The sequence below is a fragment of the Lynx rufus genome, unplaced genomic scaffold, assembly GCF_022079265.1.
Source record: "Lynx rufus isolate CCGP_SWC_20201006 ecotype Redwood Valley unplaced genomic scaffold, mLynRuf1.p SCAF_23, whole genome shotgun sequence".
NCBI classification, from domain to species: domain Eukaryota; kingdom Metazoa; phylum Chordata; class Mammalia; order Carnivora; family Felidae; genus Lynx; species Lynx rufus.
In genome coordinates, this window is record NW_025814838.1 from 10,971,885 (window position 1) to 10,999,802 (window position 27,918).

The window sequence follows — 27,918 nt, forward strand, 5'->3', positions numbered from 1 at the left end:
CTCTGCAGCACTCTGCATCTGTTAACCCACTTAGTCCTCACGGCACCCCTATGAAGCAGGTGCTGGGACACTCACAGCCCTTGTTATTACAAAAAGGGGAGTGTGGGGGCGCCTGGGTGGCGTAGTCGGTTAAGCGTCCGACTTCAGCCAGGTCACGATCTCGCGGTCCGGGAGTTCGAGCCCCGCGTCGGGCTCTGGGCTGATGGCTCAGAGCCTGGAGCCTGTTTCCGATTCTGTGTCTCCCTCTCTCTCTGCCCCTCCCCCGTTCATGCTCTGTCTCTCTCTGTCCCAAAAATAAAATAAACGTTGGAAAAAGGGGAGTGTGTGTGTCCATGGCTTTTTTATGTAAGGATCTATCATGCTGATCTGTCTAATCGGCACATAAAGTAGACTTCATCCTTCTAAGCGCGACACAGAATCTCACGGAAGGGACACAGCCAGTCTCCTAGTGATGGACATTTATGTTGTTTGCTTCCCTTACAGATACCGCTCCTAGGAACCTCCTTGAGCGTTTCTCTTTCCCGTATGTGGGTCTGATAGCTTTCTGTAGGATTCAGTTCCCAGATGCGGCATTGTTCGTGCAAAGGGCATTTTTTAGTGTCTCTTTGCTTTCAGAAAGGCACGCTATATAGACTGAGGCTACGCCCAGAGCCAGGACGGGGCTCACGCCACCATGCAGGAACCAAGCCAGTGGGCTCCCAGGAATATGGGGAGGGGGAAGGAAATGGCAAAGGTGATGAAAGGGGTGGGGGAGTTGTCCTGGGGAGGCTGGTGGGCTTCTTTGGCAGGCTAAGCAGGACTAGCAAGGGCCTTCTGGCTTCCCCATGGGACCAACAGCCAGTGGGACAGGAATGAGCCTCCGTCAGGCAGTGAGGTGTGTGTATGTGTGTGTGTGTGTGTGTGTGTGTGTGGTGTGGGGTGTGCAGAACTATCCAGTGCCCGGGGCAGCTGCTCCAGCTGGTGCCCATCTGTCTGTTAATAGCACAGGGATTTTCAACCAGGGCACCTTGGACAATACTTTTCAGGAGCCTGGCTATAGTTGTGAGATGGGTGGGCACTGGATCTAATTCCGGTCTGTTCTTCCTGGACTTGACACTAGATGTGCAACAAATAATTGCCGTCGTTCTTAATAAATGCCCCAGGGGAGCACTGGCGTGCAGGGCTCGTGGCCATCAAGGCAGAGAGCTCTGTCATTCACTTGTATGTATGTCCCTGCCTTTGCCCACAATGTTTCCTCTACTGGACATGCTTTTCCCTGTGTCTTTGAACTGGAGGGGGAGAGGGGAATGTGAGGCAGTCAGAAAACACTTAGTAACGATTGCAGGAACCATGCCTGTGTTGCTGATTGTGTTAACTATGCCTCCCCCTTTCACCCACAATTCCCCCATCACACAGGAACTAGTTGATACATGAATAAAGTAGGACACAAAGAGATTTAATGACTTGGCTCAAGTCTTGCAGGAAGGTGGGCTACAGACTTGGACCTTCGCACTCCAGGCCCAAAACATGACTCTTTGCAATCCTGATCTCCTCGTGCTGGATCAGCTTTAGGAGTGCCCTCCGTTTCTTTCCAAGGACAGCCAGGCAGGAAACAGGCACCTGAAACTGCAGCCACCTTCTAAGGGGACCCATCGTCGAACACACACTGCATGTCAGAAGGTGACACAGATACGGCCTCCTAAGTGTGGGCCTTTCTGCTGCGCTGGTCTAAAATCGGAGCCCTAGCCACTGGGTTTCTCTCGCTGCATTCTGGCTCACAGATGGATTCAAACCCATTTTTCCACGTGGCTTCTTTCTGGGTGTTGGGGAGAGGGGGGAAGATCCTGTCGATGCTCTGTCCACGACCCTCCAGGCAGGTTTTGCTTGGACCTTACCAAGTCTTCTTGTCTACTAGCAAATCTCTCAGGAAGGCCAGAATTCCAGAACAACACAAAGAAAGGTCAAGTTCAGGGTTCTCCGCAGACGAGCCAAGAGCAAAAGCACTGGAGATAAGAGAAGGGCAATCACTGATTGATCTTATAGAGCCAAAACGAGGAGTGAGACCCACTTCTGCGAAGACACAGTGGGAAATGTATGGAAAGACCTAGGTACTGTATTTCTTCCTCGGCCCTGTGGGCGTACTTACAGCCACTGTTGGTACCCAAGGAAAAGTGAACTGGATAAAATGCTGCCCCAGCTTTCAGATTCCACTCTAATCCATCCTCCGGAAAGCAGCTGCAGGATTTTTCTAGAACCTAAGTCTGCTCGTATCACCTCTCTACTTAATACCCTTCAGTGGCACTTTGTCACCTGTAGGACAATGCTCTTAACTCCTTAGCAAGGTGTATAGAGTGGTTCGTGAGCTGGCCTGGCTGCTGAAACTCTGGCATTATTTGAAGTTTTCTAAATGTTCTGTGTTTCCTGTGACTTTGAAAACTCGCATAAAACTGTGCTCTCCTGGAAACATGATTTCTTACCCCCTGACAGGGCAGGTGCCGGATACCTGGAACAGCAGTAGATAAGGTGGTCATGGTCTCTGTCCTCCAGGAGCGCAGAGGGCAGTGGAGAAGGCAGACAGACACGTAGATTCTTGTGATATGGGGTGAGCTGCCAGGTGAAATAAGGCACCGAGCATCCTGGAGACACCAGGGGAACAGCTCTTCCCCTCCACGCAGGCGGGCAGCAAACTGGGGAGCCACCTGGCTAATAAAACTCAGTCACTTTTGATTGGATTTATCTTTCTGTTACCAGAGAAACCGATGCAGAATTAAAACATGCTCACTGCATTGGCAGGAACTGGCAAACCATTTCTCAAAGCCTCAACGCTTTCACAGAACACTTGTAAGACACACATTTTTCATTTTAAACATACATAAGCCATTCTAAGAGGCAGTTTATCTGACTTTCCATCAGTGGGAACTCTTAACATGTCAGCCCTTCCTGCAGACGGCTGTAATGGAAAGGTAACTGACAAGAATCAGCGCCCCGGAGGCCATGCCTGATCCTGGAACACTGCTGGAATCATGAATGCAGAACTAAATTGCCATTCAGCCTTGTGTGTGTGAGCGCGTGTGTGTGCATGTGAAGTCTGTTTGATTGTATTTTAATTTTCTGAAATCTGGTTGTCCTCATATGCCACGAGACATCTCAAACGAGCAGAACATTTGGTTAACCAAATTCTGCATCCCCTTACGATGACTGATTACAGCCAGTTATTTGATTTGCTTTTGGGCAAGAAGAGGCCTGCTTTGGAGGACACAGAAAGACTGAATCTTAAGAGTAAACGTGATCTACGGGAGAGAACCAAAACTTGGCTACAACGGAAGCTGTGTCTGCAGAAATTTCTCCCTGATCTTTGCCACTTTGTTGCTATTTGATTTTGAGCAAATTCCTGAAGCTGGCTGAGCCTCAGTTTTCTAATCTGCAAAACGGGGATAAAAATGGTACCTGAGGCACCTGTGTGTTGTGGGTATGGCACCCATAGTCCCTGGCCCATGGCTGGTGCTCAGTAAACAGAAACCCCCATATCCTTTGCTTCGAAATGCCAGAGGAAAGGCATGCCTACCACTTGCCAGACCTCCATCACGCTGTGTGACATTTCTAATCCTACCTGCCTGTGTGCCTAGCCCTAGAATAAATTACGTATGTTCAAGTCCCTTGACTGTAAGCTACCCGATGACAGGAACGTTCTCTGATTCATCTTTATTTTCTCAGTGTCCGGCATAGGCCTGAAACACACATTCTAGCAGCTTGATGTCTGTGAGTCCCCCTGCTCATTTCCAAGGGTCTCAGCCCATCTGTACTGCATTCCAGAATGAGGACCTTTGTTCCCTATGCTGGGACCATTCTTCCCATATATTTGCCTGTTAACCCCCAACTGTCTTTCCAAGAACTGGCCCAGGGTCACATCAACGGGAACAGGCTGGAGTATAAATGAGAACTAAACTGAATGAAATTTTATTGATAAGCTCAACTCTCCATCTGCGTGTATGGCTGAGAACAGAGTTCTTTTCACCATTGCACACTCCCCTGGGTTTGCTCAAATGACAGCAGTGACCCATCATAATAATTTCTCTATTCCAGTTTCACCGGATGGACATCCCTAACACACCAACAATAAATATACTGATGTGTGGAGTGTTCACAATAATGAGCCTGAGACCAGAGAGATGTCGGTTCAAGTCCCGGTTCCACCACTTACCGGCTGCGTGTCCCTGGGCGTGTCATTTCTGTGATTTGAAGCTCAGTTCCCTCATCTTTAAAACTGAGGATGAGGATGTCTACTTCATAGGGTTGCTGTGACGATTAAGTCAAATACAACAATATTAACTGTTGCCTGCTACTGAAAGATCCAGGCTGATACAGATACACAGGCACGAGGAGTGCTGTAGGACAGGATACTGAATGGTGGGCAGGGGAAAGCCACAGAGACTGGGTAACCCAGCCTGCTGAACGCTACAATGTAGCTACTATTAAGGCTGCTGTTACTCCTCTTACTTCTCCAGCACTAGGTTCTGTATTTTGCCGCTGACAGGATACAACAAGCATCTCCATCCCCTGGAACTTCAGGGTCAGGTCAGTTCTGATTTCAGTCCCAGAGCAGGACTGAGCTCAAAGGACAGCTGACTGTCATGGATCACCTTGGGCAGCCTGCCAGGTCCCCTAGCCTGTCCTTTCCGGAATAGGATCCGAATGCATTGGAACACAGAAGAGAAGCCACATACTCCTCTGTGGAAAAGCAAACGTCGTAGCCACCTCTGCAAACCTCAAGCGGACACAGATTCTTGGCTCAAGAGACTGATTCTAGGGAATGAGGACATGCTGCATCCAGAATCTTCTTTCCTCGCAGATTCTAAGCCTGTTTATTTATTTTGGAGGGTTGATGAGAAGTTATACAAGAAATCAGGCTGTTTAAACAGAGGACACAGGCTCTGAGGTTGTAATTTGGCAGTTGCTAGAGGCAAAAGTTTCTGAAACGTTTAAAAGAGAATTTATCACATAGATGAATGGTTCTCAAACTGCGTCTGGGACAGCGCTAGGTTCCACTTGGCCAGTGGGGCCTCAGGACAGCTCACTTGAGATTTCTCCAGAGAAATCTGTCACCTACTTTCCATACTGGGAGAAGTTTCAATTGGTAGTAAAAGATTTAGTAGAATAACAATATAAGTTGAAACGTAATTAAAGAAGATGGCCAATTCAGATTCTAATTTGGGGGGGGGGCAGGGAGGGCAGAGTATAGCAGGTGACTAAGTCTGTGTAGCAGGACTGGCTCAACTCCACCCTCACTAGACTGTCTGACCTTGGGCGGGAACACTTTCCTGGAGCACTCTTGCATTCTGAGAAATGGGCATCATGATAGGACACATTTTGTATGGCTGTTTTGAAGATAAAGAGAATGATGCATGGAGGTTAAGCACTTAGCATGGGTGCTTGGTATACAGCAAGCACTTACTAGGTACTAAATGTGTTACTGTTGGGGCTGGGGAATAAATTCCTTTCTTCTGCCCTCCCTCCCTTCTTTCCTCCCCTCTCACACATTTTTGAGCATTGCCTAAGTGCCAAAAATTGTGTTGAGTTCTGATGTTAGATAGGAATTCAGCTTTTTAGACCACTGGTATCACTTTGAGTCGCACAGACCTATTTCAAGGAGGGGTAACTTTCCCAGGTTTTATTGGACTATGAACTCAGACTTCCTGCTCTTTGGGTAAAAGTCATTCATTTCCGGATATTCCTGAGGTGTTTACTCAGAGGGAATACCTTACATCCACTCCCCTTGTGTTCCTGACTGATAGTGACTGACATAGTGTTTCTTAAAAAAAATATTTAGGGGCGCCTGGGTGGCTCAGTCAGTTAAGTGTCTGACTTAGGCTCAGGTCATGATCTTGGGGTTCATGAGTTTGAGCCCCACATCCGGCTCTGTGCTGACAGCTCAGAGCCTGGAGCCCGCTTTGATTTCTAGGTCTCCCTCTCTCTGTCCCTCCCTTGCTCATGCTCTGTGTCTCTCACTCTAAAAACAAATAAACATTAAAAAATTAAAAAAAAATATTTACTGTCATCTGGGACTATTCCGAAAACCTGTTCACATATAATAATGCTGAAAGGTGCTATTACAAGTTCATCGATCACTGATAAAATATTTTCCAGTGCTGGTCCTTGAATATTTAAATGGTTTGGATCATAAAAGAGGTTTATGTTGTAAACTGTAAAACACGATGTGTGCCAGATGGGAGCAGGTCTGTTTTGTTCATATCACTATATCCCACATTCATCCAGTCAGCAAACATTACCGTTACACCTACTACATGTCAAGATACTGTTCTGGATGTTGGAGTAACAGTGACGATTGAGACCCAGTCTCTGTGAGAATTGACCCCTAGTGTCTCGAGGCACCCACCGTATGCCTTGGATTAGCTTTTCTCCCATGTATTACAAACGGTACTAGTTATAGGCCATTCTTGCAAGAATCAAGAAAAGAGCCATTCTGATCATTTTCTGTGTTGTGAGGTTCCCACAACGAACCCCTGTTAAGAAAGGTGCGGCTGGCACAATATAGTTGCTTAACACCTACAGGGACAAACGCTGAATGGAATCCCTAAGGCTGTGCCAGGTTCCTGAAATGGAATTCATAAACTCACATGGCATCCCTTTCATGCTAAGGCAGATAGATAAATGGGCAGGTGCAGCTGAGACGAGCCCCACTGAGTGACAGCCAGATGTGCCACTGGTCTGCAGGGACATTGCTCGGCATCAGGTGACCTGGTTCTAAAGCCTACTGTGTGAACTTGCAAGCTACTTTATCCTGAGTCTCAGTGTCCTGGTCTGAGGGGGGTAGAGAACTGAGGAGATCACGTGTGTGAAGGTTTATTGGCCTAGGGCCCGGCACACAGGAAGTGCCTGGTTATCCCAGAGCTGTTGTTACTCAGTCCCTCTGAGGGATGGACAAGGAGGCCTGGCTTCCCGAGGCACACCACACTGCAAGCTGCAATCAGCAGGTGTTTCCCCGGGGAAGCCAAGCCCGTGGGGTGCTGACATGGCCCGAGAGCTTGAGAACAAAGCCGAGACGAATGTCTCTCTGCAGCTGGTGCCCTTGCTGCCCCCTAAAAGGCTGAGGTTGGCCAAAGAAGGAAACCCTCAGAAGCTGGAATCCCTTTTTTCCTACCTTATCTTCTTACTATTTCTTCCTTTTCTCTCCTAGGCAGTTGAACCACATACAGTAAAAAGTCACCATAATACCCAGAAGAATTGAAAAGCCAGTGTTGAAACAAAAACTTCTATATAAATGTTCACAGCAGCACTATGCACAACAGCAAAAGGCGGAAATGACTCAAACGTCCACGGAAGGGTGAACCGAGAAACCCAATGTGGTACATCCTTACAGCGGAGTATTATTCGGCCGTAAGACAGAATGAGGCACTGATATCTGCTACCACGTGGCTGGACTTTGTGAACATCATGCTAAATGACACCAGCCAGGCAAAAAGACCACATATCACAGGGTTCTATTTATACGAGGTATCCGGAATAGGTAAGCCCATGCACACTGGTGATTGCCGGGGCCCAGGGACAGGAAGGAACAAGGAGCAACCGCTTACTAGCTTTTCGGGATGACTCAAATGTCTGGCACCGGGGTGATGGTGGTTGCACCACATCGTCAATGTACCACGTGTCACTCGTGGTGATTTCTATCGGCTGAACTCCAATATTCCAAAGCGAAAAAAACAAAGTTCATCATCACACAGCTCCGATGACAACCATGGTAGGCGTGTTGTAAACGTTTCGCGCACCCTACGTGTTTATCCTCACAACTCCCCTAGAAAGGAGGCAGCACTGGACTCCTTTCACAACGGACACACTGACTTCTCAAGCCGGCCTAGCTTCTCTAGTACCAGGGCTGTTGCGGCTGCTAACTACGGGGGACAGAGGTCAAGCGCTCCAGGAACCGAGTCTGTGTCCACCCTCACTGTGCCTTCCCAAAGACCTCACGTGGTGGCTGCCATTATTATCACCCATTTTGCAGATGAGGAAGGACAAAGAAGTTCCATGACCTCTTCTGGCTCAGACAGCCCATGTGTAACAGAAGCGGCCACCTGACCTCAGAGTCCCAGGGCTTCGGCACAGAGGCTTGGTCACGGAAACGGAGGGAAGGTGGAAAGCACAGTGTCTACCTCCCGGCCCTGTTTGTGGAAGACGGGGACAGCTAGGTTCCCTGCCACATGACGTCAAGAGATCACTTGGGATCCGGACCCTCTCCCGGGCTGCAGGGAAGCCAGCAGTGTGACGTCCGCGGCCGGGCAAGTATGATATGCCACCGTCCCCCCCTGCTGGGCTCCCACACGGGGGCCCCCCTGGGTCTGTGCTGGCACCTCCAGTTAAGTGGAGAAGCAGCAGAGCCAACTTGAGGATTTATGAGAACCCATCACGGCTCATTGTTCTCCTGAAATCGAGTCTCTGGTGCATTGGAATGTTTTCCATTTTCATGGTGGGAAAATCTGAAAATGCCTCTAGCTGAAAGAAATAAGTAAAGACAAAACCTTTCCACTGGTCTTCAACCCACGACGAAGCTCAGAGATGCCATTTAATAGTTGTGGAAGCGAACAACATGGGACGAAGGATCAGCGAGTCTTCCGCCACGTAGGAATAAATGACAGCAGGGGCTGCCGCCTGCCGCCGTTGTAGGGGGTGGCTATCGACCATCAGTCTGCTCCTACAGCCCTCGCTGCGCAGAGAACTCGCTGAGCTCCTGCGACATGCCAGGCACTGTGCCAGGCACTAGAGACACAGCCTCAGCAGAAGACCTGTCACTGCCGTGCTTGTGGAACTGTTAACCTAGCGAACTGGCCCGTCTAGGTCACCCCACGGTCATTGTGCATTAGCACCTGCTCTGTGCCAGGCAAGGCCCTGCAAGTTCCACAGCTCCATCCCCACGGCAAAGGCTGCGGCGGGGCACTGTGACGCTGTCCATGTTACAGATGACAAAACCGAGGTGTGCCAAGGGTGAGCAACCTGCCCCGAGCTTTTGGGGCCAGTAAACGAGACAACTGGATTCAGACTCTGCGGACTCCCCACGCGCACGCTTCTGATCCCTTTCCTACACTGCCCGAAGGCCTGAGCCCCAGAAAATTTCTGCCAAACAGAGAACGGAAAGAGGGTTTCTGGGTCCAGCTCCAGCTTAGAGTATCTCCCCAGGAACCCCCCAGGGCACGGAGACGAAGAGCACTATGTGCCGCAGAGAGGCCCAAGAGAGAAGAAATAATAGCGGTGAAACAACAGGGGGGAATAGCCTGCTGGAAAGTAATTACCTGAGCTATCATGCACACATCCGCTCACACAAAGTACCCGCTATCATATTTCCCCTTCTCCAGCAGCCTAGTAGACTTCTCTACTTTTTCTTCTTTCCTTCCTTTTCCCCCCACTGCCAAACAACCGAATAGGAGCTGAGGCAATCTCATCATGGCACTTTCCAACCTAAAACTTTCCCAAGATAACCTGCTGCTTTTAGGATAAACTCAGGCTCTCAGGGTCTCAGGCTGTCTGGGTCCCGCCTAACTCTCCAGCCTGGTTCTCTATGTGCTTATCCCTCTGCCCACACCAGCCGCTATTGACTTGATGCATGGTCCGTGTTGCCTCGTGTCTCAGGGCTTTGTAGACCGCTCTGCTTGGAACACTCAAGCCCCATTGTTCACCCAGTTAATTCCTTCTGTCCTTTCAACTCTCAGCTCAGAGACACTTCTCCAGGGAAGCTCTCTCTGACTCCTGAGAAGAGAAACGGTTATATGCACAGTGGTTTCCTACGTTATATGCACGTAAACTTCCTTCCTGACAATGGCATGAAGATGTGAACATTTAATGGTCAAATCTGTGACGGCAGAGATGTTAACTACCCTACTGGTAGCTATAACCCCAGATCCTAGCAAATGTCTGGCGTGCTGGATGTTTCTACAAGTGTGTATTGACTGACTGACTGTCTGAATGAATCAATCAATCAATACTGAGGTCCTAAAGCTGATATTTCATTAGAACGCATTTCGTGGTCATTGTCTTGGTTAAAAATTTCTCTCTCCCTAAATCAACGCGGCAACCTATGGCAGACTCGTGAGACAGATTACAGACAGGGACCCCAAACACATCTAGGTGGGGAACCGGACCCACAAGATCAACCAGAGATTCAGAAGGTAGAAGTACACGGGTCTGGTCACTCTGGGAAAGCTTGGAGAATTAGCTGGCATCACGGCATTCATCAGCAACTTGCCAGGTCAGCCGAGGAAAGAGAAACGAGTCTTGTGCTTTCAGGGGGAGCAGGAAGCTGGGGTAAGTGCTGAAATCAATGAGTCTTGGGATTCAACATCATTAACCTTTCTGAATCAGAATGAGGAAGGTGGCACAGGGTGAATTACAGTGCTAACGGGCACACGGTATTTCTGACGGGTTTGTACAGAGAAGGCTGGTGGGAACAACGTTTGATCTTCTCTGGCTGAAGGATACTACGTGAGGCTGGACAGGCCTATAGTCATGGAGGACACTCTGTGAACAAACTCCCCATCCCCTCTCGGCTGGCATGGTCAGGAGACAGGGATGGGGGAGCTGTAGTTCACACACTGCTTTCCAGCTCGAGTTTAGGACTGGTAAGCGATGCAGGTTGGGGAAAATAAAGTAAAAGGAGACTATTGTTTAGTGTCAAGTTCGGCCACCCAGGGCTGAGTGGGAGTCCAGGCCAGGGTCTGGGGGAGGTTACCAGAAGCCCTTACCATTCTTCCTCTGTCCAGGGTCATAAAATCTGAAGCAAGGAGTGGATCGCACGCCGGTGCCTGGGTGGGCAGAACCATCTGTAAGGGCCACGCATGGGAAAATGGTGGGTGGGGAAGCGAATCTGCAGAGGCTGAAACCTGTGTGTTCTGGGCAAGGCCATGACCTGAAATGTGGGAGACCTGGCAGAATGGTATGGATCACGGGTCTGTGAACAATGGTCTGCCCTTGCTTTCGTAAATAAAGTTTGATGGGAACACAGCCTAGCCTGTCTGCTTATGTATGGTCTGCGGCTGCCTTACTGCTACAGCGGTAGAACTGTGTCATTGTGACCATCTGGCCCACAAAACTGATGTAATTACTATCTGGTCCTTTATAAAAAAAAAAGTTGATTGACCTCTGCCATTGTGCTTCTCTCTCTGTGACCCTTCACACACCTTCCTCTCAACTTGTTGCCTTAACCCCCTTTTTAAGTGTCTTCTTGGGCCCTCCCTCCTCCGTCCACACTGTATGTTCCCTTGGACACATTTCCACTGGATGTGCCGTCCACATGCTGATGTCTTGTCTCTTTCCTTCACCAGCATGGAAGGAGGCACGGCAGTAACATACTTTATTTACTGCTATACCCCAGCAGCCAGAAAACTGCTGGGCATACAGTAGGCGCTCAATAAATACCTGTAGAATTGACTGAAGAGCCACTTACCCCTTGTATACTTGCTTTAACATTTTCTTATTTGGATCAACTGTATTTTTACTTTCTTAAGGTTATTCATTTTGAGAGAAAGAGAGCAAGTGTGGGGGAGGGGCAGAGAGAGACAGAGGGAGAGAGAAAATCCCAAGTAGACTCTGCTCTGTCAATGCAGAGCCCAACGTGGGGCTCGAACCGGAAATGTCAGATGGTAACCTGACCCAAAGTCAAGAGTCAGACGCTTAACCAAACAAACCACATGGTCGCCCCTCAACTTTATTTTTAAATAAAATTTCAGCCTCAGAAATTTGGGGTATGTCAGGTCTTCCTTGTATGTGTTAATATAAATAAATATTGACGTTTTCAAAAATGTCTGCATACCACTTTAAATCGTCTTGCACGCTGCAAGTGGCTTGTGAATTAGACTTGGGAAGCCCTGGCTTGTGGTTAAGGATGCGGGTGGGTTTAAGTCCGAGCTCCGTCTCACGGAAAGCGAGCAATGGTGGGCAAACTCATGTCCCTTCTCTCTAATGAGGATGCTGAAGGTCCCATCTCACCAGGCAGCTGAGAGGTTAGGTGAGATTTGGGAAGCACTTGGCTCAGTCCCCTGCACATACTCAGGACTGGACGTACAGAGGTGGGGACGTTTGGCAGAGGGGTGTCTCCTGGTAAGTCAGTGTATGACCACGCAGTTGTTCTTGCCTCCCAGTCCTGCGGCCGTCGCTCCTAGTGAACGAAGCCGGGCAGAAGCCACCCCGGAGTGGACAAGGTTCCACCACATCCCTGGCAAAGCAATTTGGATTAATGGGACTATTTAGCTGTAGGTGCCTGGAGAATGCATTGTTTAAACTAACTTGTTAGAAACATCCCCAGGGCGGCAAACTTTTAAACAAAGATTGACTCTGTAATCAAAAACTGCTTGGCCTTAAACCACATTCAGCATCCCAAAGAGCTCAATTACGTTGAGAAGGGGAGGTGATGTTTGCGCCTCTGGCTGGGTTTGCCAAGTAATGTTGACTGATGGACACGATTAAATTGCACTGGGGAGAATCCTCTGGAGGAGTAAAGGACACAGGAGGCAGGCGGTGGCTCTGGGGGACACCGTTTCCATTCTTCCTCCACAAGGGAGCACAACACTGATGTGGGATTCCACTGGGCCCCTCACCCTGGGAAAACTGGCCCGCACCACCAACTGACTTCCTCTTTCCCCAACCTCTACTTGATTATGTGGCATTATGGGCAATGGGCCAAGGCCAGAATCCGGGTTCCAGATGATCCATCTGGACTGGGTGGGGCTTCTCACTTCAGAAGGACAGGGGCGATGGAGAAAGGCTTCTGTTGGTGACACTATCCTTCAGGCTGTGGACCCATCCAGATGTCTAAGCCACGTTCTGACCCTGCCTAGGGGCCTTGCAATGGCCACCGGGTTGGCCAGAGGCGTATTGCTTGAGCCTGGGGAGAGGGGTGGAGCGGCGAGGACGGTGAGTTGGTTTAGGAGAACTGTGAAGGCACATTCCACCTTGAAACCTGAAGGAGACTGTAGCAACACGGATTCAAGAGTAAGCCGAATGGAGAAGGACAGTGGTGTTTCTGCCCACTGAGCTCAAGCAGGCTGATCGACAAGGAGGGTCTTTTCAAACAGCCTTACGGGGGGGGGGCAGGGAGGTGGGGGCCAGGGTTGCTCAACTGCAGACACATCCCAACAGGGCTCCGCCCAAGGCAACAGCCTTCAGGACTCCCTGTGACCACCGCATCTCCTCAAAGGTACGTGTGCGCGCTCTCTCTGGGTCTGCATTTCCATAGCAGTACAAGGATACAGAGAGATAAAATACAGGAAGGAATAAAGAAAACGACCACAAAAAAGGCCAGATCACACTTTTTTTTTTTTTTGTCTACAGTTAAGAACTGTGAAGGATTTTTAGCTTGCATGATAATAATAGGAGAACCACTTCGTGAGCACCTGTAATGAACGCCCAGCTCTGGCTTAGGTCCTGTGTTTGAGTGTCTCCCAACGCCATAATGCCACCCTGAGGAAATGGCTGTGGGGAAGGGGCTCTGGTTGGCTTTCTCATATTAGGGCCCCATCTGCTCATCTCCTTCCTAGACTCTCCCAAAAGGAGAAGGAACTGATGGTACGATTATGCAGTGCCAGAGACATTTCTTGGACAGGGTTATCAAGGGCTGGGTTACCATCTGGTGAAAGCCCCCACCTGCACTCCACTACTTTTTCTCCCATTTCTTGCCTCAAACCTCGGCTGTGCCTGAGTCCTTGGGGTGAGGACCAGCCACACATTTCTCTTTTGCTTCTTCCCTTCGTGCAGCTGGGTGGATACAGTAGCGAAGGTCTCCCCGGCAGACCTGGCATCCCTCTCTCCTCTGTGCCCGTCGGCACGGCTGACCATCCTGGTCCCGACATTCAGATGGCGGTAGGGATGAACATGAGCCCCCCCATGGAGGTGGGAGCCAGGCTGAGCCGTCGTGTTCTAACCCGTTTGTTTATCAGAGAGCTTGCGGAGCGGGACTTCAGGCAGGGCTCGGATCCCCACGTGGCTGCTGTTCCTCACGTGGCTTCCTGACAAGTAACATGATCACCTCCCTCTTCCAGGTGAGAAAACGGAAACCCAGGAAGCTTGGAGTCACCTGTCTCAAGATGATACGGGCAGCAGGGGACAGATTCAAGCCCAGGTCAGGCCGACACACAGGGCCTCTCATGTGCCCTGGCGGAGCGAGGAATGGTGCAGAAAATGCCAGCGTCGGTTAGGTTTTGCTGGGGAACAACTGTGCATATCTGGAGGGACGGCAGCCATTCTTTCTGAATTAGCCTTGCTGGAGGCTAACATTTAAATGAGTGAGGGTTCCATCAGGCACCGCGGTCCAGCAGTTAGGGGAAGACTCTGAAGGGTGAAATCAGGAGGGGACAGGGTTATAAAGGAACCTGAAAGCCAGGGCAGTCCCAGCTAATGCAGGACAGCTGGCTCCTCGGTCTATGCCTTGAGCAGAGACAACTGGTAGAGTCCCGATCTTTTACCGGCCAGAGAGGGAGAGCGCCCATCTGGAAATGAGGCCACTCTAGCCACGGCGGCCACGTGCTGGGGTTCAAGTTCTTGTCTGACTGGCTTCTTCCCCTGGGGTCAAGGGCTTGTGCATCGCGCTGGCCGACCTCATGGGGCACAAAGCACACTGCACTTGGGAGTCACTGAGCCTGCGTGCCAATTCCCGCTCGGCCACTGCCAAGCTGTGTAACCTTTGGCAGGTCATTCGGACTCACTAAGCCTCATGCCCTTCTCTGCCCCACCCCTCCTCCATCCAGCGGAGCTAAAGCGGAAAGCGACGGGGGCTTGGCAGCTGTTGAACACGGACGACTCTGGGTTCAGGCTCCGGCGTGCACTGCTGCTCTCTTGGCTCCTGGACATGTCTGCCTCCTGGACCCTCATCCAGGTGGAGAGCACGTGGACTCACACGGGAGGACGCGTGGGAGAGCCGTGCTGCCCACTGGGTGCACGAGGACGTGCTGGTGAAGAACTCAGCTCTTGTCTCTCCTCCGGTGATAGAAGATGTGTGGGTTCGGACTCCGGCTCTGATCCCCACCTGGGGTGAGACGTGGGGCGGATTCCTTAACTTTTCTTAGCCTCAGTTTCTTCATCTGCAAGGTGGGATACTGCCACAGCACCTGCCTTCTGGGGTTGAGGAGACACTGGCTGGGGATTCCCTGGATAGTTCAGTACCGGCAAAATGCTAGCTGATGAGCATTACGATTAGCTACGGGAGTCTGGCAGATGCCTTTTTTTCTTTATTAAGTTTATTTATTTATTTTGGGAGATACAGAAAGTACAAGCAAGGGACGGGTAGAGAGACAGAAGGAGAGAGAGAATCCCAAGCAGGCTCTGCACTGTCAGTGCAGAGCCCGATATGGGGCTTGAACTCATGAACCGGGACATCACGACCTGAGCCGAAACCAAGAGTCAGATGCTTCACCGGCTAGGCCACGCAGGCACCCCAGGCACCCCCAGAGTCTGGCAGACTCACCAGGCATCTACTTTGAAAGTCCACTACGGACCACTCTCTACAGTGGGCAATGACTCTGAGTGGCAGCAAGGGGGAGGGAGGAAATATATAAAAATAATAATAATAATACCACCACCACCCGCAAGTTTCCATCCCAATGGCTGGATCTTAACCCTGTCCCTTGGGCCCACCACATGCAAACCGCTGCTATCATCAATAAAAAGGGAGCGGAAACATTCCTCCCTTATTCCACTTGACCTCTGAAGACATGCTGTCCCTCCAGACTGCCCTTGACACTAACCCCTACCGGCAGGGGGATGTGAGGGGGGAGGGTGTGGAAGAACAACGGGCTCTCCGGTGCAGATCACCCATGTTGTGGACCACCGGGGCTCACAGCCAAACTCCCGGACTGTACTTGGATGCACCTGGAACATCCCAGAACGCACACCACCCTGCTCTCGGCCACTGGTGGGCAAGCCACATAAACGAAGGCTTTGCTTTCCTGGGAAGCACACATGCAAAACGCACCAGGCAGGAAGATGCCCAGGGAGGGAAATGTCCCAACCCCAGGCACACAGACAGCCGCTGCCAAGGGGAAGCAGCACGCCCTGAGCTCTGGGGAGGGAAGAGTTAGGAAGAACATACGCTGCGAAATTCAGTGCACAGTCACACCGGGATCCCACGAGACTGGCATCAGACTGGCAGAGGACAGAGGCCACATGGGTTTCTGAACTGGCGGCATCCAGTCTCCCTCACCTTGTGGACAGGGGTGCACTTCTCTCCAGCGGAAGTATTTCTGCCCCGTGACACAAACGGAAGGGCCGTGAAGGCAGGAGTTTTTGGTTGCTTTTGTTCAGTACTCCACCTGATCACCTAGGCCTGTGCTGCTTGATATGCTATTGGTTTACATTCAAATTAAAACCAAATCACATTTAAAATTTAGCTCCTCAGCCCCACAGGGCACATTTCAAGCCCTTCTTGTTTTTGTTTTTAAGTTTCATTTCAAGCTCTTCATAGCCTCACGTGTCTAGTGGCTGCTGCACAGTCATAGAACATTCCGATCACCGAAGTCCTATCGCACGGTACTGCTTACAACACTTCCTGGTGTCCAGAAGGACCTTAGCATGTGTTGAATGAATGAATGAATGAATGACCAAAGTGCTCTACTTCTGCTGGCAAAGAATGGACATAGGGGGCAAGATCGAACCACCTTTCCCTGGGACTTGGAATTTTTTTTTCCAGTAATGAAAGAATGGAAAAATGAACACAATGGTAAGCACAGAGACAATGTGGCTGGAACGTATTTAAACCAAACAGCGGCATCCCTTGGGTGAAACAGTCACATCATTCTGCCCTTCTTCCTGCAAACTTCTTATTCTTGCAAGAACATCCTTCCTTATCTGGTAGCCAAGACAGCGCTTTAAAGCGATATGACCGCCCTTGGCTTTCTCAAGAGCCTCAGTGCTTTTCCACCAAGTCCCATGGGAACTCCCCGAACCTGGGCTTCACTCCGCTTGTCCAGGGGATGCTCTGGGTCAGTCCTTGCCCTTCCCCCAGAGAGCCCGATGGGTTGTCCAACCGAAGATGCAGCTCAGGAAAGAAACCCAGACCAGCTGGCAAGAGGAAAGCCAACCACATTTCTGCTAAGGCAGGAGTGCGCTCTGTCAGGCTGAGAAATAACAGGGCTGAGGAAATGATTATTTTGCTACTAGATGCAAACAAAACTGCTAACGGCATAATTACCGGCATGTCTTTCCAGCTTCCTCATGAACAACAGCCTGAGAAGGTACACCCTTTCCAACTCGCACATTATCTGGGCGGAGTTTTCCTCAGAAGGCGTCACACCAGGGTCGGAGGGTCTCAGGAGAGAGGATGTGCATCTCTGAGCATCCGGAGAGTGAAAGTGGCTAAATGCCGAGAAAGTGGCCAACCAGAGATGGCCACACCTGCAGACCTGGGTGTTGGGCCCCCAAGTAGGACTTCCCACAAGGTACTAAGGCTACTACAGAATTTTCCATCATAGCATTTACCTTACTATTTATTACTGTAATTAAGTGACCACGTCTTTCCGACATCAGTGGTTTTCAACTCTTGCTGTGTCTTCCAATCATGTGGGGAGCTTTAAAAAATACACAGATTCTTGCTTCTGACAAGGAATTTATATTCAACTGGTCTGGGTGGAGTTGTGATGTTTTTAAAGAATCTGATATTTTAAAGGCATCTGCAGGAAAATGTCCAAACATCACGTGGAACCCTGACTTTCCCCTGTTGAGAACTATGTGACAGGAGACCGTACTCATTGTGAAGGGACCCTGTCTTGCTGCCTGCTGTACCCCCAGGACACGGTGCGTGGTAGGTAGATGCGTGGGACATGGCTGTTGAATTTTGAGAGACACAGGGAGGGTCACACCGGGATCCCTTAAAAAGGAAGGAAATTCGGAAGTGGAAAATACCAGTTCCATCCCAACATGGCGCTGAGAGGAGGGAATCTACGTAAGAATTGCCTTCATAGTGGGGTCCAGATGCTGCTGGAGACCCAGGACAGCATCAGCCCATCTCACAGGGCAGCTGCCTCATGTGCTTGGCCCAGCAAGGGGCCACGGGAGGCCAAAGGGCATCCTTCCTCCCCAAATTTCCATCCACTTGGCACCTGAGAAGGTGACCTTATTTGCAAAGAGGGTCTCTGTAGATATAATTAGTTAAGATGAGGTCATAGTGGATTAAGGTGGGCCCTGAATCCAACCACTTATGTCCCCATAAGGTCATATGAAGATGGCGGCAAAGAATGGCATGATGCATCTACAAGGCAAGGAGCCCCAAGGGAGGCCTCTCCCCTAGAGCCTACAGAGGGAGCACAGCCCTGCGACACCTTGATTTCAGACTCCCCGCCTCCAGAGCTGTAAGGTTCTGCAGGCTGTTTTGAGCCACCCAGCCAATGGGAATTTCTTTTAGCAGCCCCAAGACACTAGGACAGAGGCTAAGGGCAGGGAGAGAAGAGGTAAGTGGGCAGGAGAAGGAAGAGGGGCACAGGCCTGGTAAGTGTCCTTGTGTGTTTCTCCAGACTCTGCTTCTTTCCCTCCCCACTTCCGTTGCTCTGCTCCACCCTACTACTCTTCCCTCGCGTTCCTGAGCTCTGCTGGCTTTCTCTGCCCCAGGGACTTTGCCTATGTTGTTCCCCTTTGCCTGACACCTCCACTCCTGTTTTTCCCATAGCGGGCCCCATTTCAGGACGTGGCTTAAACATACTCTTGACAGGCATTTTATCTACCTCGACCACTAAAGTAGGACCCCCTTTTATTCTCCATCATGGCACCCTGTCGTTATTTAACTTCTACAATCTCCGTTTCTCCCAGAGATTGTAAGCTCTCGAGGTCTCGAAGCTCCAGCCCATTTTCAGGCTCTGGAGCACCTCCATCCTCCTGGCGGACTCTGATGGCCCAGGTATGTGGCGAGGAGGGTCTGACGGGCCGAGACGGAGGGGATTGAGGGTGGGAATGTACATGAGAGACGGCTGGGGCAGAATTCTGCAGACCTGGATGGAGTGACGAGGTGGTGGGTGCACAGGTTTCCAGACACTGGTGAGCGGGTGGCCCTACTCAGCACAGTGTGAAATGAAGTGAACTGATGGAGGCTGGGAAGAAGTTCTAGAAGAATCATTTGAAAGCCGTGGCCTGTGGGGGAGACAGTTCCCTGCAGTTCTAGGGAGAGCTATGTCAGCTATTCAAAACTTCTAAGGGTGATAGGGCTCTCTGCTCCAGGAATCTATGCTCCTTAAAAAGAGTAAGAAACACCTCACATCTATTAGTATGGCTACTATCAAAGAACCCAGAAATAAGACATTTTGGCGAGGATGTAGAGAGACTGGAGCCTTGTGCATGGCTGTGGAAAATGGTGTCCAATGGCTGTAAAAAAATAAAAAATAGAATTACCATACCATCTAGTAATTCCACTTCTGGGTATATCCCCCAGAACCCCCTGAAAGCAGGGAGGTGAAGAAATATTTTTACAGCCATGTTCACAGCAGCATTATTGACGACAGAAAAGAGATGGAAACAACACAGGTGTCCATCAGTGGGGGATGAATGGGTAAGCAGAGTGCGGTACAAATATACATGTGGTGGATTATTTCTCAGCCTTAAAAGGGAAGGAAATTCGGACACCTGCTACAACACGGATGACCTTGAGGACATCATGTTACGTGAAACGAGCCAGTCACAGAAAGACAAACACCGTATGATCCCATTTACAGGATGGACCTAGAGGAGAGTCAAATTTGCAGAAACAGAAGACAGGGTGCTGGCTGCCAGGAGCCAGGGAGGGGACAAGGTGGACCTGTCGTATCAGGAACACAGAGCTTCAGTTTTGCAAGATGAAAAGGGCTCTGTGGGACTGGCTGCCTAGCAGCGTGAAGGAATGTACTCAACACTACCAAACTGGACACGTAAAAATGGCTAATATGGTAACTTTTATGCTACTGTACTTTGCCATAGTTAAAACCAAATGAACCAAGAGGGGTCTTGAGTCACATTCTTTCATGGTCCTCCCACTAATCACCAGGTTGTCCCGGCTGCCTCACGCTCAGTGCTGTCCTGACCGCTGGGCTTGCCGGCTTCTCTGCACCAGCCCCTGCTCTGTGAGTCTCCCTAGTGGGGCGGTTCCGTGTAGGGTGGGATCCTGGTCCCCAAAAGAAGGCGGCTGCCGGGCTCTGTGTGACGAGAAGACTAAACGGCTGTTTGCATTCAGGCAGCGCATGACGACTCCCAGGATGCCCACCTCCAGAGAGGACTGGTGAGCATCTGGGGGGTCTCTAGGCGTGCTTCTGGGGTCAGCAGAAGCAACCACCTCCTTCCCTGCTGGGCTCTCCACTCCCACCTGTGCTCCACCCCCCCCACCCCCCCGCAACTGTCTGCCACAGCAGCCTAAGTGATCTCTTCATACTGTGAAGGTGATTTTTCCTCCTTAAGACCACACAGCTCATGGCTAAGAATTAAACCACCCACCAGGTGATCCAAAATCCCTGCAGGGACTGGCCTTGAGCTACCTCACTGGTAGAAAGGCACTCCCCCGTGCTCTTTGTGTTTCAGCCACATTAGCCTTCTTTCAGCTCTTCAAACAGGCCAAGGTCCCTCCTACCGCAGGGCCTTTGCTCATGCCACCCCTTTCTCAGAACACTCTCCCGGCACCCCTCATGCTCTACTGGGGAACTACCACCCATCATGCCCATCTCAGCTCACACGCTGCCTCTTCAAAGGCTGTCCCAGGCCCCCAGCTCAGGGGAGCTACACTAGCTGGGTGCTTTTACACCGCGTCCTTCCCTTCAGAACACCTGCCGTACCTTGTAATGGTATGTGCATCTGTGTCATCATTCTGACTGATGCCCATCTTCCCTCTATTAATAACAAGGGCTGTCACATGGAGAGCACTACTGTGTGCTAAGCACTTCACACACAGGAACTCGTTTAACCCTCTTAGCAACCATATAGGGTGGTGCTGTTATTATCCCCACTTTACAGATGAGGCGATTAAGGCACTGAGACATTAAGTGATTTTCTCAAGTCCAAATTCACACGGCTAGTGAACAGAAGGGCTAGGATTTGAACCGAGGTGGTCGGGCTCGAGTCCACACCCTTGACTGACCTCTGATGAGGGCAGAGTCTAACATGCTTCTCCTCACTGCTGAACACCTGCTGCCCAGCCCAGTGTCTGGCACACAGTAGGAGCTCAGTACCTATTTACTGAGGGACTGAGGAGGTCAGAAGGAGCCCCATCTCCTGAACTCATTGTGGGAGTAGAAGTCTGTTTTCAGCTGCCTTCAGAAGGAAGGATGATGCAGGAAGGAAAGAGGCACGCTTAATGCTCAGATCCTAGGCCTTCGTTTTTCTACCTTCAAACCCAAATCTGTTTCAGCCAACCAGAGACACTGAAAACTCAGTCAAGGCGGGCCAGGCTGAGTGGGAAAGGTCACTGGGCCTGTGCGGACAGGGATATGCCAGATCGTCATCGCCACCCGGCCCTGGCATCCCCATGACTCAGCCCTGAGTCCCTCAGTACCACGGCCGTGTATAGTCTCGGGCAATGGAGCCACAACTTCTTAAGCCAGACGAGGCCCTCCATTCATGGCACACAGCACAATCCAAGCCAAGAGACAGGGCTTGTGGGCAGCCCTAAGAATTCTGGGTCCATCAACTGAGGAACAGATAGACTGTGATCGATGCACACAGTCGAAGAGCAAAATCAGTCATAAAAAGGAACGAAGTACTGATACATGCTACGATGTGGATGAGCGAGAAAACACGCCAAATGAAAGAAGCCAATCGCAAAACGTCACACATCGTATGATTCCACTCGTATGAAATATCCAGGAAAGGCAAATCCATAGAAGCAGATTAGTGGTTGACGGGAAATGGTTGGGGAAGGTGAATGGGGAGGGACTACTTAATAGACACAGGGTTTCCTCCTGGGATGATAAGAATGTTCTAGAAGCGGACAGCGGTGGTGAATGCACTCCGTGCCATGGGATCAAACTCCTCAAAACGGTTAATCACACGTTAAGTGAATTCTGCCCCCATTAAAAGAAAAAAAAAAGGGAAGTTCTGCCACTTTACCGGCCGCAACCTCCTAGTCATATTTTTTAATTATCTTTGTGCCTCAGTTTTTTCATCTGAAAAATGGGGATACTGAAAGTGTGTACGTCATAGAGCTGCTGTCGGGACTATGTCAAACACTCAGAATTATGCCAGGGATATGCATTTGCTCTGGTTGCGATTTGCTATTAACGACAGGAGTTCTTTGAGCACTGAAAGATCACTGAGCAACCAACGGAATGAAAAGCAGGGAAGCAATTGTACACAGATGCCTGGGCATCCGTACTGGTTAACGTAACTTCAAATCATAGGCTGACCAGGACCTGTGCTGTGAAGATCACCCAGGGTCTGACTTCCTGCAGAATTTACTCGAAGTTCTGTTTTATTACTAACCTCCTTAAATTTTCTTACACAGGAGAAGTTACATTTTGAGGAATGAGGATTGAGACAAAGTGTATGTTGAAAGCCTCAGCAGAGGGCCTAACACACAGTGGGTGCACAGTAGGTACTTGTTGGATCTGGATGTGAGTTCGGCTCCATCGGTCCTATGTAAACATTGGTCTAGAACAGCAGAGAAGTCCCTGACACACCCAGTTCCTGTTGTCATGAGCTGGAGCTTCCTGCGGAAGCACCACAGATCTGCTCTTAACGCTCCTGGCCTGGGGCTCTGCTGTCTCATGACGGCAGTTTGGGTCTATGGCCAGGTGTAACTTCCGTGGCCACATGGTGGGCCCCACTGGGTTAGACCTTACTGCAGCGGATCCGCAAGAGGCAGAATTAGTAGATCCCAGATTTAGCTTGACAAATTTCAGTACTGCTTCCCCTGCCACATACATGCATGCACACATGCACACCTCCTGCACGCCGGACAGAAAGTGAGCCCTGGGGGCGCCTGGGTGGCTCAGTTGGTTAAGCTTCTGACTCTTGGTTTCGCCTCAAGTGATGATCTCACGGTTTGCGAGTTCGAGCCCTGCATCGTGTTCCGTGCCGTGGACAGTGCGGAGCCTGCTTGGCATTTTCTCTCTCTCCCTCTCTTTCTCTACCCCTCCTACTCTCTCTCTCAAAATAAATAAACTTAAAAAAAAAAAAAAAAGAAAGAAAGCCTCAGAGGGGCCGTGGACACACTCAACCCTCCTTCTGTTTGCATGTGCTTTGTCTGGGACACAGGGCCTAGTGTAGGATAGACAATGTGGGGTCTCTCACGACTAGCTCAAACCAGCAACAGTGAGAAATATTTTTGGTTTTGTCTCTAAGGCCCATCTAACTAGAGGATACTAACTAGTGGAGCTTCCTGCCTTAGTAAGTTCAATATACTCAACAAAACCATCATGTCCTTTGAAGACTCGACGCCTAGCAGGACCTCGGCGCTTGAAATATCTATTTTCATCCATGCCCTGTAGCCATAACCAACACCAACCAGAGCCTACATGGGCCAGGACGTCACGTCACATCACAGCACAGCAGGAGGGTCTGGATTCTTTAAACATACTTAGCTTGCATATTCCAAATACAGGGCTACAGTTCACGGTCACAAACAAGTTGGTTCTGTCCTGTTTTCTTGAGACATTTGGACTTCATTGTCTAACTTTGCTTTTCCCGCTTTTAAAAGAGATGGGAGTTCAAGTCATATTTTACCAGTCTTTTCTTCAGTAAAGGGAACAAAGGAAGCAACTCGGTTGATGATGAAGTCCTGCCTGTGAAGCCCTCATGATTCCACTGCTGGAATAAGAATAGCCTGTATTTACCCAGAATTTTCCAGTGTCAGGCACTGTGCTAAGCCCTTGATGTACTATTTCCTTGACCCCTCCTAACATTCCTATAAAACAGGTGCTAACATTGTGTCCCTTTCTTAGGTGGACAAACTGAGAAGCAAAAAGCAGAGGCAACGTGCACGGTCCCCAAGGCCAGGGCAGCGGCTCAGAATCTCCAACCAGGCTGTCTGTGTCCAGGGCCCAAACAAGGCTAGGAGCCCGTAAAGATCAGTGAGTCTTTATGACTTGAGAGGCCAAGAGTCTGGCCCTTCAATTAGAGTTGGGCAGGGGACACAGGGAGGTGAGGTCAAATCACAGAATGGCTCAGACTAGCCATGTGGGGTGGACTCTGCCCTCGGAAATCCCCGAAGTTTTGAGAACCTCCTAGAAGCTTCTGACTTGGGCACTCGTGCCCCTTTGAGAAGGCTGCTAAGTGTGCTCACCCTTCCTGGGACGGGAGAAGTAGTGGTTTTGGAGGCTACAGATGGAGCGGCAGATGGGAAGTGAAAGCCTATCAGAGTTGCCCAGGATAAAACCATTCATCTGCAAAATTCATATGTTTTTGCATGGGGCGACTTCCCAGAAACAATAGCAGGAGGAACCAGCAGTGCTTGATGCAGAAAGTACCTCTGGCCATGAGGCTGGCAAAGTGAAGTGGGCAGAAGAAGGGGGTGGGGGTGGGGGGCGAAGGGTGCTGGAAATGACAACAGTGAGGGTAGAGGGGGAGAAAGACAGACTGACAGAGGCACGGAGAGACCTGGAGCATTAAAGCTAAAGCAGCTAAAAATACCAAGACTCCCTTCTCTGGAACCCAGAATAGGTTTGGCACATGGTCTAGCAAAGTATTTCTGGGCCCCTCAGAAATATAGGAGGTTCAGCCTTGGATTCAGGTCAAGAATTAACAGCTGACATTCACTGAGCCCTTTGTAAGTGCCCGACACTTTGTTAGGTTCTATTACCCTACCCTGATTTCACAAAGACCGAATTTACTTCCAGATGGTCACACAGCTAGTGAAGTTGGCGGAACACGGACTCAAACCCTAAGCCAAGTGATGGGACTCGGAGCACCCACCCTCGGGGATGTGTAAGTGCTAGAGATCCTGACACCCTGGCCCAGGTGACCTGGTTGTGTCTACGGTTGTGGCAAATCAACACTGGGCTCCTAGGGGGCAGCCTCGAGATCTGGCGGAAGTCTCCCGGGAAGGGCCCTGGGCGCAAGAATGCCCACTGGACCTAAAGAGGTCTCTGGCCGAGTGCCACAACTTCATCTAGGCTGAGATGACCTCAGCCTGCATTGGAGGTCCAGAGGAGGAATGATCAGACTCGGGACAAGAGGTGACCTTTCCACCTCCAAGGACCTTCTCTCAAGGCATTTCCCTGCAACCACTACCTTGCCCAGCTTGAGGGATGGGATTGTTTCCTGCTTTGTGGTCCAGGTAGCCTGGGGCCATCTTGCCACTCTGGGCTCAGCTGACTTCCCCAAGGAAGCAGAAAGAACACCAACCTTGGAATGGGACAGAACTGGTTCTCATTTCCAATCTATTTCATGTATTTCCAATCTAATCATGTATTTCTTACATGACTTTGGGTCTCAGTTTGCCCTTGTGTAAAAGAGGTTTGCTTTGGGAGCTGAAGGAAGTGTCTACCTCATTAGACGTTATGCTCAACATATGAACTCAGTCCTTTCTTGGAAGACAGAGGGAGAAGGTCCTAACTCACCCCTGCCCGGTGCTTCTCTATACTCACATCTCCTCATTCTTTTATTATATTCCATCCATTTATAAATTTCTCAAATGCATCAAGTTCATCTCGGACCCATGTCTTGACCAGACTGCTCTCTCAAGAAGCATTTTCAACTGGAAGTATTTTTGCCTCTTGTGGACATTGGGCAAAGTCTGGGGATATCGGTGGTTGTCCCAAATGAGTCGGTGGGGGAGGTGGGGAGGCAAGGCACTATTGGATCTAGTGGACTGAGGCCAGGGGCTGCTGCTAAATGTCATGCTGTGCACAGAACAGTCCCCAAAACAAGAGTCATCCAACTCAATATGTCATCAGTGCCCAGTCTAGAATGATCTAGGACCTACTCTAGAATGATCTCTGTCTCATTTGCCTGACAATCTTTTAATCCTTCAGTTTTCAAGTTAAAACTGCAAGTTGAGATGTTCTGACCTCTGACCATGTCCACCCCCTAGTCATCCCCTTGCTTTCTAGCTCTTTCACACCTTGCATGGCGCCTCTAATTCCACCTTCACAGGCAGGGGACCTGCTCCACCAGGTAGGGCCTGGGGCGCTTTTGCTCACTAAATGCCCAATTAGTGCTTAGCATAGGAGTTGCTTAACGAACGTCTGTGGAATGGGCATCTGAACAAATGAGTAAGTAAATAAGTAAGAATCTGCCCGCCATGTTTCATAATCTGTTTGCCTTGCTATCCTATGAACAAAAGAAAATAGGTATGTTTCTTTTTTTTTTTTTTAATTTTTTTTTTCCAACGTTTATTTATTTTTGGAACAGAGAGAGACAGAGCATGAACGGGGGAGGGGCAGCGAAATAGGTATGTTTCTAAGGATCATTTTTCTCAGGTGCAAGGGTGCCAGGTGAACCCTGCCTAAACTGGCCAAAGAGTGTGCCTTCCCCAGGTTCCCGCCAGGGCCCAGGGCTTCCCAGCCAACAAGGAGATGCCACCAACCAAGGATGGAAGGAAGGCACCAGGAGTCGCATCGTGAAGGAGATGGAGACCATTTCTAGCTTTAAATAGAGGACATCCCTCCACGCCTTTATCTTATTTGGTTCCTGATTCAAAAACCCAAACTCCTGGGGTGTGTGCTCTCCACATTTGATGACATTAAGAATGATGGTTTAGGTGCGATCATCCTGTGGACGTTAGGTTAAAAGAACTTATCTTTCTGGGAGGTATACGGAAACACGCACACAACTACATGGTGTCTCGGGAGTGCTTCAGTGGGGCCGCGGGAAGAGAGTGATGGCACAGACACGTCAGCACTGGCCACGACCTGATTCCAGCTGAAACCAGGTGATGTGTACGTGAGGGTTCCCTACACTGTTCTCAGCACACGTATGTGTGTTTGAAAACTGCCCTGATAACTTTTTATTTTTTTTTTATTTTTTTTTTAACGTTTTTATTTATTTTTGGGACAGAGAGAGACAGAGCATGAACGGGGGAGGGGCAGAGAGAGAGGGAGACACAGAATCGGAAACAGGCTCCAGGCTCTGAGCCATCAGCCCAGAGCCTGATGCGGGGCTCGAACTCACGGACCGCGAGATCGTGACCTGGCTGAAGTCGGACGCTTAACCGACTGCGCCACCCAGGCGCCCCCCTGATAACTTTTTTAAAAAAAAATTTCTAATGTTTATTTTTGAGAAAGAGACAGAGACAGAGACAGAACATGAGGAGGGGAGGGACAGAGAAAGGGAGATACAGAATCCGAAGCAGGTTCCAGGCTCCGAGCTGCCAGGACAGAGTCTGACACAGGGCTCAAACTCATCAGCCGCGAGATTATGACCGAGCCGAAGTCGGACGCTTAACCGACTGAACCACCCAGGTGCCCCAAAATGTTTCTTTCTTTTTCTTTTTTTAAAAGATGCCTTCATGAGGCTCTTGTGTGGAAAGTACTGTCCTCACCCAATACCCTCGCGCCACCAGAGGAAGTTAGGCCCCCCGCCCTTCGCTCTCTGTCCTCTTCTCCTTTTTAGCCCCACCAATAAATCAGGCTGGAAGACACAACACAGCCAAGCAAAGAGCTGCCTTCCAGCAGGAAATACGCTTCATTTTCTTGCCTTCTCTCCCCGTCCCCCCGTCTAGAGGAGTTTCCTTTTTTACAGCCTATTTTAAAGAGCAGATCAATGTTTGGGCCAAGGGACAGATGTTCCTGGTGGCATCTCAGTTTCTCAGTGCCTCAGGGCTGCTGGCCGCCCCACCAGCTCCACACAATCGTGGCTGGCAGCCTGCAGGCCCACAGCGCGCAGACATTGGAGAATAGCTTGCCATTTGATACTTTCACGCGAAACCTCCCAATTTTTAAATGTGCGCAAACCGTTGTTTTGTTAACGGTTGTTAGGGACCAAGCACAGAGACCCGTGGGCATCCAGTAGCCCAAAAACACACGTCTGTGACTCTGCCGGGCCTATCACAACTGACCTCCCTTCCTC

The 27,918-nt window shown here is 50.1% G+C and overlaps 1 protein-coding gene and 1 long non-coding RNA gene across 2 annotated transcripts in view; one reads left to right on the plus strand and one right to left on the minus strand.

Moving 5' to 3' along the window:
* The window catches only part of XYLT1 (xylosyltransferase 1), a 312,312-nt gene that overhangs the window by 53,736 nt on the left and 230,658 nt on the right, over positions 1 to 27,918 (minus strand). The gene's annotated exons all lie outside the window — the stretch shown is intronic.
* On the plus strand, positions 17,536 to 20,044 carry LOC124517690 (uncharacterized). Its single transcript, XR_006963543.1, has 3 exons — positions 17,536 to 17,767; positions 18,177 to 18,856; positions 19,549 to 20,044. It is a non-coding gene; the product is annotated as an uncharacterized LOC124517690 (long non-coding RNA).